Source organism: Myotis myotis, unplaced genomic scaffold (assembly GCF_014108235.1).
Source record: "Myotis myotis isolate mMyoMyo1 unplaced genomic scaffold, mMyoMyo1.p scaffold_m19_p_3, whole genome shotgun sequence".
NCBI classification, from domain to species: Eukaryota; Metazoa; Chordata; class Mammalia; order Chiroptera; family Vespertilionidae; genus Myotis; species Myotis myotis.
Window position 1 is genome coordinate 135,095,693 of NW_023416335.1, and position 13,969 is coordinate 135,109,661.

The 13,969-nt window shown below is 40.5% G+C and overlaps 1 protein-coding gene across 2 annotated transcripts in view; it reads right to left on the reverse strand.

The window, feature by feature from the left end:
- Window positions 1-13,969, reverse strand: part of TMTC2 (transmembrane O-mannosyltransferase targeting cadherins 2) — a 398,878-nt gene that overhangs the window by 47,793 nt on the left and 337,116 nt on the right. The gene's annotated exons all lie outside the window — the stretch shown is intronic.

Here is a 13,969-nt window from a genome sequence, read left to right on the forward strand (position 1 = left end):
TCTTTAGCTTCAACATGATGTCCCAGAAAAAATCTTAATTTTTAAAATAAATTGTCAAAGTTAATCATGAGTTGCTTGTTTTATAAAAATAGTGAATATTTGCAAGGTGTTGTGTGTTTTGTTTTTTTTAAATCCTGTATCTATCTACAAAGCCACATTCTTTCCAATTTAGGAGGAAAACCTTCCACTGTATGTAGCCTACAGGAAAAAAAAAATGCCAGCTTCTCTCTCTCTGTGGCCTTAGGCCACCAGGCTGGGCATATGACACAGCCTCAGCTAGCTGGATGTTCTTGTTTGGAAGGCTTTCATTTTTGAGTGAGTGACAGAAAGATGAAGGGATGGATAGAGCTCACTGACAATGGTGGAAGCCATGGGGCCATGTCCTCATTAGACTCTTTCGGTAAAGAATTGCTTTTGGATATCCTGAATCTTGATCTCTGGGGCTACCTTGTTTCCTCATACTATGTTTTTCAGCCCATGTTGAATTCAGTAGTTTCCACAGCCTTCAGATTGCTAGAGTCAGTTTCTCTTTATTACTAACAAATACCGCGAGTGGCACAGTTGACTTCTACAAATAAGACACACACTGAATTTTATACATGTTTATGCATTGTCTAGTCTTACAATTCACAGCAAACCCCTACATTCAGCCATGTGGTTAGCAGAATAAATAAAATGCTGGCATCCTGAGGAAGCCCAGCCAATTAGCCATCAAAACAGTATGTTTTTGATCATGTCATGTTACTTCAGAAAACCCTCAAAGATGATAGATTGTAAGAGCTAGAAGCTCTTGCAGGCTGTGTTGTAATCTGGTGACCATATTTGAGGGATGCAAAAGAAGTGCTATAGAAAAATATCAATTCAACTTCAGATGATCAACTCCAACTACAATGTGAACACAGTAGTATAAATGGATTCTGGTCCTACAGTTACTAGTAAATGCAGTAGTGTGCTCTTGAGATTGTGATGTTAAGAAGCCCTTGAGATAAGAAGATGGCAGAGTCAGTAATAAAGAGGAGAAGCAAAAATTAACTTTCTCAATTACAAAACCACATTCAGGTTTTAAAAGAGAAGGCTAACTAGTCACACCTATAAAATTGAATTTGCACTTTGGTCAAGCCAAATAAAAACTATAAAGACATACCCCATGCAACCATATAAATTAGAGAAATAACTGAAGATAACATGTCTCTGGAGAGAAAGACATACTTTTCTAATTTTTAAAGGAGAAATAATTAGAAACACTGATATTTTTAATGGGGTTATAGAGAAAGTAAAAACCCTTGACCTAAGGCTCTACTGGACTCATGACATGTTACAACGTGCTGTTGCAATTTATAGTCTCATAAACGTTGAAGTTCAATTTCAATATGTCAAGAAAAGTACTTTATTCTAGTATGAAAGACTAAAATTTCCCTCACTAGGGTATTTAATGAAGGTTCCCTCTACTGACTTATAGAATCACTTTGGTTCAGATTCATTTGGAAATTTGAACCAGAATTCATTAGGTCATGCCCTGGAAGGGTTTTCTCCAGGGGAAAATAAAAGGCACGGAGGTAGGAAATTAGAGTAACTTAATACTACAAAGAAGTAATTTACTTTGAAGAAAAATCAACCCCGTATATGTTTAACATAGAAGGCATAGCTACCAATTATATTCATTTATGAACATTCAAATTCATGAGGTAGATAAGGATCAAAGGAGAAACTGAGAAACTCACTAGATGAAATGCCTTTAAAACAATAATCAACATAAGTAAAAAAAAAGTTTCCCTCCCCCAAAATATTTTTATTAGTTTTTAAAGTCTTTATTGTCTTCAGTGGTTTAATTCCCAAAGGACATTACTTTAGAAGCCTTCATTTAGAAGACTTAGTTTCTTAAGCTAGAAGTAAAATTGATGATATGCCAATGAAATAGAAAAAAAGTAGAATTTATTATGTTTGTCATATAACTGAAAATTGATTTTTACTCTAGGACTTCTAATATTAAATGGTCTTCATTGACTACTAGTCAGCAGGCATTTATGACAACACATGGCAAACCATAGGGAAAAGAGCATGACAGTTCTATAAATGTACATTTATATCTGTTTCATTCTCTGGACAAGAGAACTCATGAGGAACTGTAAGGCCTACTTTATAGTGTAAGCTATATTTCATACTCCCCTCTGCAACAAGTATCCTAGACGTGCTTAAAACTGAATTGCAAAGATGACAGAATCATTAACCAACATTTGAAAACTGAGAAAATTAGAACTATTCTGCCAGTTGCTTAGAGGATCCTAAGGACTCCTAATTATAGAGAACCTCACCCACTGGATTTTTAGAGAGTGATTTCAGGATGACTGGGATCAAAGTATTTAATTAAAGGTGATACAATATACTTTTCCTGGATAACAATAGCATTTCTTTCTTTACTCTTTCTTTTCTGGAACAGAAAATTTCTAAAGTTGCTACTTATGTGTCATTTCTTTTACAGGTTATTAAAACGAGGCTTAGAGAAGATGATGATTTTCCTAAGCTTATACAGGGGTAGGTGGTTGAGCTAGATGGGAGTCAAGGCCTCCACACTTAATGTCTGAACCACAAAAACATGCTGGTATCTTTATACACACCAAGATGTAGTACAATAATATGTGGTATATTGTTTGGTGGCAGATGACCAAGACCATTCCTACATCAAACAGTAAGAAAGGGGGAAAAATGCTTTTTTATTATTGTTTAAAACCCAGAACTTAAATGTAAGAGATGAGATTTAAAAAGGAGAGAATAGCTCTGGCTGGTATGGTTCAGTTGGTTGAGCATCATCCCGTGTACCAAAAGGTTACTGATTTGATTCCCGATCGGGAGGCAATTTATCAATGTTTCTCTCTCTCATTGATGTTTTTCTTTCCCCCCTCTCCCTTTCTCTCTAAAAAAAAAAATCAATAAAAACATATTTTTTAAAAAGGAAATGGAAGAGTATGGAGAACATTTGCAGTCTCAGGTTTTACCTCCTGCCTAACTCCATCTCCCGAATTGAGAGGAGTGAGCCTCACCAGACCGAATTGAGCAGAGTACAGTTTTAAGAACAGAGTGAAACGTACTATTCTGTTTTGCCCCATGGTCCTCACCTTCTCCCCAAAACAGGGAAGGGTAAGAACTCAGGGTAAAAACAAAGAAATAGGGAAGAAGGAAACACAAGAACAATGCTGAGTGCTCACTTTCTAACTACCAGACCTACCCTCTTTTTTAGGGGGGGGGCGGGGAAGTCTCATTTAAATAAAGAGGGAAACCATAAATTTCCTATATGTCCCAGTAGAAGACTCAGAAGGTGGGTAAAGGGAAAAGCAGTTAGCTTTGCCAAGAGATCTCCTACGCCAGATGTAGACAACCTTATGTGTTAGCCATAACACATTTCAAAAGTAAATGATGAGATTGTAAGAAAAATCACTTGTACCAAGAAGCTACACTGGGTCCAGATGAGTGACTATCCCTATCTAACATGCCACCCTAAGCATCAACAGTATGTCCCATATGTACAGAATAAGGATGTAATCATTATGCCAACAACAACCTCAAATGGAGGCTTCTTTCTTATTTCCAACACTTGCCAAATCGCATATATAAGGCCCTCCCCCTTTTCACACTATATGTGATCTCTCAGGGCCAGGAGAGGTAAGGAAGTAAAAAAGCCCTAGATGGTTTTTGTAAATTGGGCTATGAAGTAAATAATGAACCTTAAACCCTCCGCCCAATTCACTGGATTGAGCTGGTTATATTTTAAAAGTCTTTAGATTCAGTTTTTCTGCCATCAGTGAAAAAGTAGCCTCAGAGTGAAAACATATGGTAACAAAATTCACAAACAAATACTATTTCTGATTATTATAGAATTCCATTTTTGCACGTGGAACTATAAAACTTACATCTGTTAAAAATATAGAAATATAATTCATATATCTAATTCCCCTCTCCGGTGTTATTTAATGATAGAAAATTATTTTTTTAGAACATAGGTTTATAGTCCAATATTCTTACAAGTAGAGATGTATAAAAAAAAATTTGGAATCAGTTATGTTATGAAACAGCAACTTAATATACCCTGTGAAATGTTTTAGGAAAATCTGATTAAAAGAATCACTTACAATTACCTACATTTTTATGTATTCCATGAGAATTATAAAATTAAAGCTTGCTAAATTTAAAATTACTTCCTTGAAATATAAAAAATAAAAACTCTAGTTGCACTGAGAAGACTCTCTTTAACTACAGTTATTACTAGTTGTGAATTATTAAATTTGAATTAAAAATCATTTAATGTATTTAATAACCACTGTATGACTCATACAAAAGAATATTTTATTAAAGTCTTTGTGATTATTTTCAAGGGTAACTTATGAGCATTTTTTTACTATACAGCAGTTTGTTCCTATATCATGAACGTAGAATGAAACAGTAGCTGAGGTTTCCTGGGTTCTTGCCAACTGCTAACCTGACATTTAGCTTTAACTTACCCAGAGAAGCACTAAATTTTAATTCTAGTTGATAACTTGTACAGAACTAGAAATAGAACTGAAATGAACAAGGACATAAAAATGTACGGGAAATCTTAAAATAGCAAAACCAGAGTCACACGTATATACAAACAGTGGAGCAGAAAAGATCTTTGTAACGAAACCCAGAATATGCTGTTTATGACCACCAAGCCTTCTTAAGTGAAAATTCTTCTCAGTCAAGACATCAAAAATGGCTTTATAACCTGTAGGTATCTGTCTCAGTTCTAAACATAAAAGACGGAGAGGTAAAGCAGAAATGTAGCAATTACCATGGTACTGAGGAAAAAACTTTGCTGATGGTAAGATTGACAAAAGGTTCCTCTGAGTCAGATATTTCTTGATGCCTCGTGAACATCTGAGCCCATTCTTCCATGGCCTCAAATATGTTAAGGCTCCTAAGAACAGGCTAAGCCTATATTAGAAAGATTACATAACAAAATATACTGAAAGATAAAAGGGAGGAATATGTATTGGCAATGTCAAATGTAATATTCATATATAGTAAATTACTGCTTATATTAAAGATGTAATGATGGGGAGAAGGAGTTAGGAGGAGTGAAAAGAAGAAAGCCAAGATAGAACTTCCATACAGGGGTGGTCCAAGAACCAACTTCATAAGCATCACCTAGAACAGTGATGGCGAACTTATGACATGCGAACTCACTATTTTGGTTGATTTTTCTTTGTTAAATGGCATTTAAATATATAAAATAAATATCAAAAATATAAGACTTTGTTTTACTATGGTTGCAAATATAAAAACATTTCTATATGTGACACGGCACCAGAGTTAAGTTAGCATTTTTCAAAATGCTGACATGCCGAGCTCAAAAGGTTCGCTATCACTGACCTACAACTTCTTAGAAGGGCAAAGCCTCAGGTACCACCCAAACATACTAAATCAGAGTGTGCATCTTAACAAGATCCCTAGGTGATCTGTATGCACATTAATGCAGGAGAGGCACTGGGTTAAATGATACCCACCTTCAATCGCAACTGCCACTCTTTGCTTTAAAAACCTTACAACCCTTTTCAATCTAGTTGAAATAAGCCCCTCTTGCCCAAAAGTTGGCAGTGAAGTACAGTTTAAAACTGGAACACCCAATGACTGCTCAAGAGGTCTTTGGTAGTTTGGGAGGTGTTAAAGGAGAAAGTATATGGCCCAGAGGGCCTTGGAGTTATATACATTTCCGACAGCTTCCCCAACCCCCACAAACCCCACACACACTCCCGATCTCCTTTGACAAAAGGATCTGATTTCATTCCTTTCTCACTGAAGAAATTTCAATTTTATGTCACTTGCAGTGAAATGTATTCAGAAATTAGTATGTTTTAATGTAATTAATTCTATAAGAGTGTATTATTTGAGTATGGAAATGGAAAGATAATTCCTTGTCATACATTTACTCTGCTCACTAGAAATTATGGCAATAATGGGAGTCAGGTGGGGCAGTGCAGTTTCGCTCTTCTTCCTACCTCAGGGAGAGGCGATGACCTGGGCCTGTAGGCCTAGAACAAAGGTATGTGCACACTTATCTCAGCTGTGTGTCCTCTGTCCGACTCTACACCATGACGGTATTTCTAAAAGCTTAATATCCCTTTGAGAGTAAAATCTTGGAGCTCTCTCTTCTATGTCTATAAATCTATTTTCTAAAAGAAATAATGGGAGGATCTTGCTATTTAGGATTTAAAAATATTGGGAGGATCTTGCTATTTAGGATTTATACACAGCTGATAACCTGCTACTCTCGATAGATCCTTTCTCCATTAATAAATTCGAGAAGCACAGCTTCTAGTCAGTCACCCAGTTATAAAGACAGGAGAAAACCAAAGGGACACAAGAAGTCAGCATTATACTCAGTCCGAGTACACTAAGTTTACATCCCAGCTTTACCAACTATGGGAAATGCCAGCTCTCTTGGAGCCTCAGTATCTTCATCTGTAAAACGAGAATATTATTGTCCACTTTACATATGTGGAATTATAACTTGTCAGATATAAATGCAAAATATGGTGACAGGCAGAAAGGAGATATTTTAATGAATGCTACTTTTGTTCTTCCCTTACTCTGTAGGTAGATTAAAAGCAAGTAAACAAATAAGGAAATGAGGACACATTTGTAATACCTTAACTAATAAAGAATTAAAAAAAAGAAAAAAAATCAAACAAATGGTAAAAAACAAAAAAACAAATAAGGATAAAAAATAACTTTCCACCAGAGCCCAGAAATGCTGTAAATTAGGTAAAGTTTTTAGTGCCTCTAGATTTCCTCTCAGTTATCAAATATCTTTGTGCTCTTTCTAGCTTCCAGTTCTGGGAAATACTGAATCAATCCATTCATACAAAATGCTTCTAATGGAATAATTGATTCAATACTTTTCTCTCACAACTCTAGAGACATAAAACTCTACTGAGTTTTAGCATTTTAAATTCCTTTGATATTTTCCTTTGATGATAAGCAATCTGCTTTTTATAATGCTCTCATCTGGAAGCATCCAGCACTTTTTCCATTTTATTTGAAGTACTAAAAATGTCAACAAGTATAGTCAACACTCATTATGTGAGGCCACTCAACATCTGTGATCACCCTCCCTATAAATATGTTGGGTAATGAGGCACAATGTGGATCCCACCTTCCCAAGCAAGACAGAAGCTAGAAATCCCCTCACCTTCCCACTTTCTTCAAGCCAAGGTTCCATCACATAACTCAGGTTCCACCAGTCAGAAGCAACCTCAAGAGAATGGAAGCAGGAAGCAAGCATAATGGGGAAGGAGCTGCACTCAGGAGAATCATCTTTTAATGAATGGGGCACTCCCTCTGCGAGGTTCCTTGTGGGTGATGGTGGCAGAGCTGCTCAGCCCCAGAGAAAGCAAGGCGGTTGACTATGTCTGGCTGAGTAGATCATTCTCGATGCCTATGAGAGAGTTTTGGGCTGTAGAATACTCTTTAATAAGAGTATTTATTACTGGCAAGAATGAATTCTTTAGTTTACAACAAAAACCATGACCCATACATAAAGGCAAGTTTAGGTACAGATCTATTTTCATTAATTTTGCTTTCAATATGATGATTGAAGGCCTTCATCCTCTCTTAGAAATTTTCTCTATTTGTTGAAAATTGCTTATCTGCTCTATGCTCTTCTTTGGAAATGTTCTATTTACATATACAAAATAAGTGCAAATGTAAATTTATACATAAATATGTAAATTTAATTATATATACATAATATATATAGATAATAAAACTATATAGCAATACTACATACATACTATGTATATACTATATATAAATGTGTATAACTATATATGCATACCTGTACACTATAAATAATTAGGGAAACATATACAATTATGAATGCGCATGGTGTTCTCAACCTATCCTCTAATCTTTTATTCTTTCAGTTATGATTTTCATTTCTTTAGTATTTTCCATCAATTTCTTGGAAAAGACTTCTATTTAAATTCAGTCAAATAGCTGTACCTTGCCTCCAGTGCAGTCATAAATTTGGAGATCCTATTAATCTCTTAGCCATCTTTCCTGATGCTGTATTGTTCCTCTTTCCAGCTACTAATTTTATTTTCATAGGTATACACTGTATCAGTTAGGATAGGTTAGATTACACTGTAGTTAATAGACACATCCCAAATCTCCGTAAATTAAGATAACCAAGTTTATTTCTCATTCTAAAGCAGGTGAGATGAGAGGTTTGTCTCCCTATGACCATTTCACAATTTCCAAGTCAGAAAAAGGGTAAAGCACTGACTCTTACATCATGTTCACACACATTCAATGACCAAAATAAGACCCATGAAGGTCTTCAACTTTGAAAACAGCAGCCAAGTGCAATCCTATTGTATTTCTCGAAGGTAGAAGGCCAAACATGTTGGGTAAAGAGCACTAATACTTCCACACCACAAAGTGTTCTTGCGACTCATCTTGCTATCATGAATAATAGATGTTCTAAGTGGTTCTTATGTTTTTAATATAAATCTCACTGCTTCGGTGAGGGCCCTTTACTTGGATACATCTGATCTGTCATCTTATCTGGACTGCCAAATTGAAATCATGTACTTCGGAACTTTCTATGTGCTTATCCTACAGAGAAAGAGTATTATCCATTATTGAGAGTTGAAATGGGTCTGTTACAAATTTCTCAAGTTTCAAGTTCCTTGATGGTCCCATATGATAAAGATTTTCCCCTTGATGGGTGGCCCCAGGCCCTCTCTTCTCTTCCAATCTCATCTCATCTGTACAGAACTATTGTTTTTTGCATTTGGGATGAGCATATTTTTTCCTCATTAATAGATTATTTGGGTTATTTTATTGGGAATTAGCCAAGCAAAGGGAAATTAAATGAGTGTCCTCAAACCGTATCTTGAACTATAAATTTCCTAAATTGTTAATTTTGAATGTCAGGTCAACCATTAATCCAGCTAATCAAGACATAACTAGGAAATCATCTGTCCTTTCCCTCATACCCAATTGGCCACCAAATTTTGCCAATTTTGTCTCCTAAATATCTTGGAAAAGAACAGAGCTCTTGGTAGAAGAATTTATATCAAACTCAACTTATAACAATTTTGCATCTCCAGGGGAATTGCTATATGTTAATTAAATAGGCAAAATCTTAATAGCTAACAATTTTAATAAGGCTGCATTCAGGGGAAATACCAATAAGTGTTCTTACTTCTTTCAGCAAACCACGTCCTAAATGTTCTTGATTATATAAGAGGTTGGACAGGAAGCACTCAAGAAATAGCTGGATTTGACTGAATCAAAAAACAGAAAAACTAAGTGAAAATATTTTTGGGGAGTGCCACTAAGTTAAGTAGAAGAATATGGCCAGGCTGCTGTGGTCATACTTGCAATCAATACGTATTGAGAGGTGCTGACGGGCTACAACTTATTGAGGAATGCAGAATGCAAAAAGTTAGAGAGAGGTTCTGAAAAAGAAATCATAAATATTCCTACATCGCCAAAGTATAACAAAAGCTTTCCACTGGTTTCTAGCACGATGGTAACTAAGGAAAAGTTACAAGTAATATATTTAACAAGGACATGTTAAATATCCTTATAATGGGTTTCCATTGGTAGACCTTGAATTTCTGAAACTGATTTAATATGTAGCAAAAGGCCTTATTCATGAAAGTATCTATTATGATTAAGATGAATTAGCCTGTAGAAACTTGCATTCCTATCTTTACAATTTTTTTTGTGACTAAAAGCATAGTACTTTATTCATGAAGAACAAAAAGGTCCCCCTCATGCAGTACCTAACCTTGTCATGCAAATTAAGGTGTCTTTTACAAATTATTTTTCCATTGAAGGTTCTTGCAAATTAGCAACAATTTATTTTATAAATATAGCAATAGTCAATGGAATCCTGATATCTCTTTGGAGATATCAGCTTTAGGAATGTTAAATATTGATGTAGAGTAAGGGCATTCAAAAGAAAACTCCTAGTACACTCTTTCCTTTTAAAGAGACTTTGAATTTCTTATTTAAAACAAAAAAATCCAAGTAGGAAGCCATTGAGTTACAGTTATCATAACAATCTCAAATCATAACTCCAAACTAATCTATAAAACTTGCTTTAAATACTGGTTCCTGGGGGACAGGTAGAAATACCTATCCTATCTAATAATAGAGAAACATGGTAATTAACCGTAACTTCGCTACCCTTCCCATTGGCTAATCGGCGAGATATGCAAATTAACTGCTAACCAAGATGGCGACCGGCAGCCAGGCAGCTGAAGCGAACAGGAGGCTTGCTTGCTCCAGTGATGGAGGAAGACAAGGTTCCCCGCCTGCCGCTCCCGGCCTCTGAGCTGTAGTCTAAGAAACAATGTTGCAATTATAGAAGCTAAACAAGCTCCAGAAACCTGCTTTCAGCCAGCTTCGGCCTCAGAGCGTAGAGCATGGCCAATGATGGCAAAAATGGTTCAATTAGCTGCAGCCTCAGAGCTGGAGCTGGGCCTCAGAGCTGGAGCCGACTCTCAGCTCCAGGGACAGCTATAGAAGGTAAATAAATCCCAGAATAAAAATACATAAATAAATAAATAAATAAATAAATAAGTAAATAAGTAAATAAATAAATAAATAAATAAATAAATAAAAAACAGAAAAGAAGGAGAGGCTGGGAGCTTCAGTCACCCGCCAGCCTGAAAACGGCCCTGAGCCCCTCGCCCAGACTGTCCAGGCACCCCAGTGGGGACCCCAACCCTGAAGGGGGTGTGACCAGCTGCAAACAGCCATCAGCCCCTCACCAAGGTTGGCCAGACACCCAAGCGGGACCCCCACCCTGATCCAGATCACCCTTCAGAGCAAACCGGCCGGCCCCCACCCGTGCACCAGGCCTCTATCCTATATAGTAAAAGGGTAATATACCTCCCAGCACCGGGATCAGCGGAGCCGGGAGGCCTCCTGGCACCAGGATCAGCGTGACAGGTGGCAGCGCCCAAACCCCCTGATCGCCCTGCGGCTCTCTGTGTGACAGGGTGCGGTGGCCCAACCCCTGATCGGCCATGCTCTGTGTGTGACAGGGTGCGGCACCCCAACCCCCTGATCCGCCCTGCTCTGTGCATGACAGGGGGCGGTGCCACAACCTCCCCATCGACCCTGCCTTGAGTGTGACAGTGGGCGGTGCCCCAACCCCCCAATCGGCCCTACCATGAGCGTGACTGAGGGTGGCATCGCAACCTCCCGATCTGCCCTGCTCTGTGCATGACAGGGGGCGGTGCCCTAACTCCCCAATCGGCCCTGCTCTGAGCCCGACCAGGGGCTGCACCTAGTGATTGGGCCTGCCCTCTGCCACCCGGGAGCAGGCCTAAGCCAGCAGGTCATTATCTCCCGAGGGGTCCCAGACTGCGAGAGGGCACAGGCCGGGCTGAGGGAACCCCCTCTTCCTTGAGCGCACAAATTTTTGTGCACCGGGCCTCTAGTCCTATCTAATAATAGAGAAACATGGTAATTAACTGTAACATCGCTACCCTTCCCATTGGCTAATCAGGGTGATATGCAAATTAACTGCCAACCAAGATGGCGGCCGGCAGCCAGGCAGCTGAAGCGAACAGGAGGCTTGCTTGCTCCAGTGACGGAGGAAGCCAAGGTTCCCCGCCTGCCGCTCCCAGCCTCTGAGCTGCACTCTAAGAAACAATGTTGCAATTATAGAAGCTAAACAAGCTCCGGAAACCTGCTTTCAGCCAGCTTCGACCTCAGAGCTTAGAGTGGCAGTGATGGCATCAATGTTTCAATTATAGAAGGTAAACAAACCCAGATATCTGCTTTCAGCCAGCTGCAGCCTCAGAGCTAGAGCCGGCTGTCGGCTCCAGTGACAGCTATAGAAAGTAAATAAATCCCAGAATAAACAAAAAAAAGAAGAAAAGGAGTGGTTGGGAGCTTCCGTCACCCGCCAGCCTGAAAATGACCCTCAGCCCTTCACCCAGACTGGCCTGGCACCCTAGTGGGGACTCCCACCCTGAAGGGGGTGCGACCAGCTGCAAACAGCCATCATCCCCTCATCCAGGCTGGCCAGGCACCCAAGTGGGACCCCCACCCTGATCCGGGACACCCTTTAGGGCAAATCAGCCGGCCCCCACCCGTGCACCAGGCCTCTATCCAATATAGTAAAAGGGTAATATGCCTCCCAGCACTGGGATCAGCGGAGCCGCAAGGCCTCCTGAACCCGGGATCAGCGGAGCCATGAGGCCTCCCGAACCCGGGATCAGCGGAGCCGCGAGACCTCCCAGCACTGGGATCAGCGGAGCCCCAAGGCCTCTTGGCACCGGGATCAGCGGAGCCGTGAGGTCTCCCGAACCTGGAATCAGCGGAGTCGCGAGGCCTCCCGAACCCGGGATCAGTGGAGCCGCAAGGCCTCCCAGCACCGGGATCAGTGGAGCAGTGAGGCCTTACTGCCCCGGTGTCAAGCGGAGCGGCGAGGCCTCCCAGCACTGGGATCAGCGGAGCAGTAAGGCCTCCTGGCCCCTGAAGCAGCGTGACATGGGGCAACGCACAAACCCCCTGATCGCCCTGTGGCTCTGTGTGTGACAGGGGGCGGGGCCACAACCTCCCTATCCGCCCTGCTCTGTTCATGATAGGGGAAGGCGCCCCAACCCCCTAATCGGCCCTGCTCTGTGCCTGATAGGGGGGAGCTCCCCAACCCCCCGATCGGCCCTGCTGTGTGTGTGACAGGGTGCGGCACCCCAACCCCTCCATGGGCCCCGCTTTGTGTGTGACGGGGTGGAGCCGCAACCTCCCCATCAACCCTGCCTTGAGTGTGACAGGGGGCAGTGCCCCAACCCCCCAATCGGCTCTACCCTGAGCGTGACTGTGGGTGACATCGCAACCTCCCAATACGCCCTGCTCTGTGCATGACAGGCGGCGGCGCCCCAACTCCCCAAACGGCCCTGCTCTGAGCCCAACCAGGGGCTGCACCTATGGATTGGGCCTGCCCTCTGCCACCCGGGAGCAGGCCTAAGCCAGCAGGTCGTTATCTCCCGAGGGGTCCCAGACTGTGAGAGGGCACAAGTGGGGCTAAGGGACACCCCCCCACCCCCCCGCCCGCCAGTGCACAAATTTTTGTGCACCGGGTCTCTAGTAAAATATATTTAAAAAAATAAATAAAAGTTGTAAAGTTTTTTTACCTTGAGAGGTTTCTTATTTCAGAACGCTCTATACTTCTTTTGTTTATTGCTTGTATATATATAAAAGCCTAAGTGACCATTAAGACTGAAAGACCTGTCGAGTGGCTGGTAGCTATGATGCACACTGACCACCAGGGGGCAGATGCCCAATGCAGGAGCTGCCCCTTGGTGGTCAGTGCACTCCCACAGCCAACCTCCCGTGGCTGGCCAACCTCCCACAGTCTCTCCCCGACAACTGGCAGGCCCTGATCACCAGGCAGGCCAAGGGACCCCACCTGTGCACAAATTCATGCACTGTTGCTATAAAAGGACAACATAAGGAATGCTTGTGATGATGAAAACAGTCTGTATTTTCTGTGGTAATGGCTACAAAAGCTATACATGTGATAAAAATGCATCAAACTAAACACACACACACACACACACACACACACACACACACACACACACACACACACACACACAAAGGCACAAGTAAAACTGGGAGAGCATAATTAGACCAGTGGATTGTATCAATGTCAATGTCCTGATTTTGATATTATAGGGTAGTTCTACACAGTACAGGGGACCTTTCTGTGTTATTTCTTATAACTGCATACACACCTACAATGATCTCAAAACAAAAAGTAAAAAATAGTTGTTCTACTTTTTCTTGAAGGTTCATGTTTTAAAACCATACAAATGTGAACCAATTCTCCTGTTATTTGTCTTCCTTTGTAAGAGTAATCTACATAATTACAAACCTATCTCTAGATGTTATACATTGAGCCAATAGTGTAAATGTCATCTAG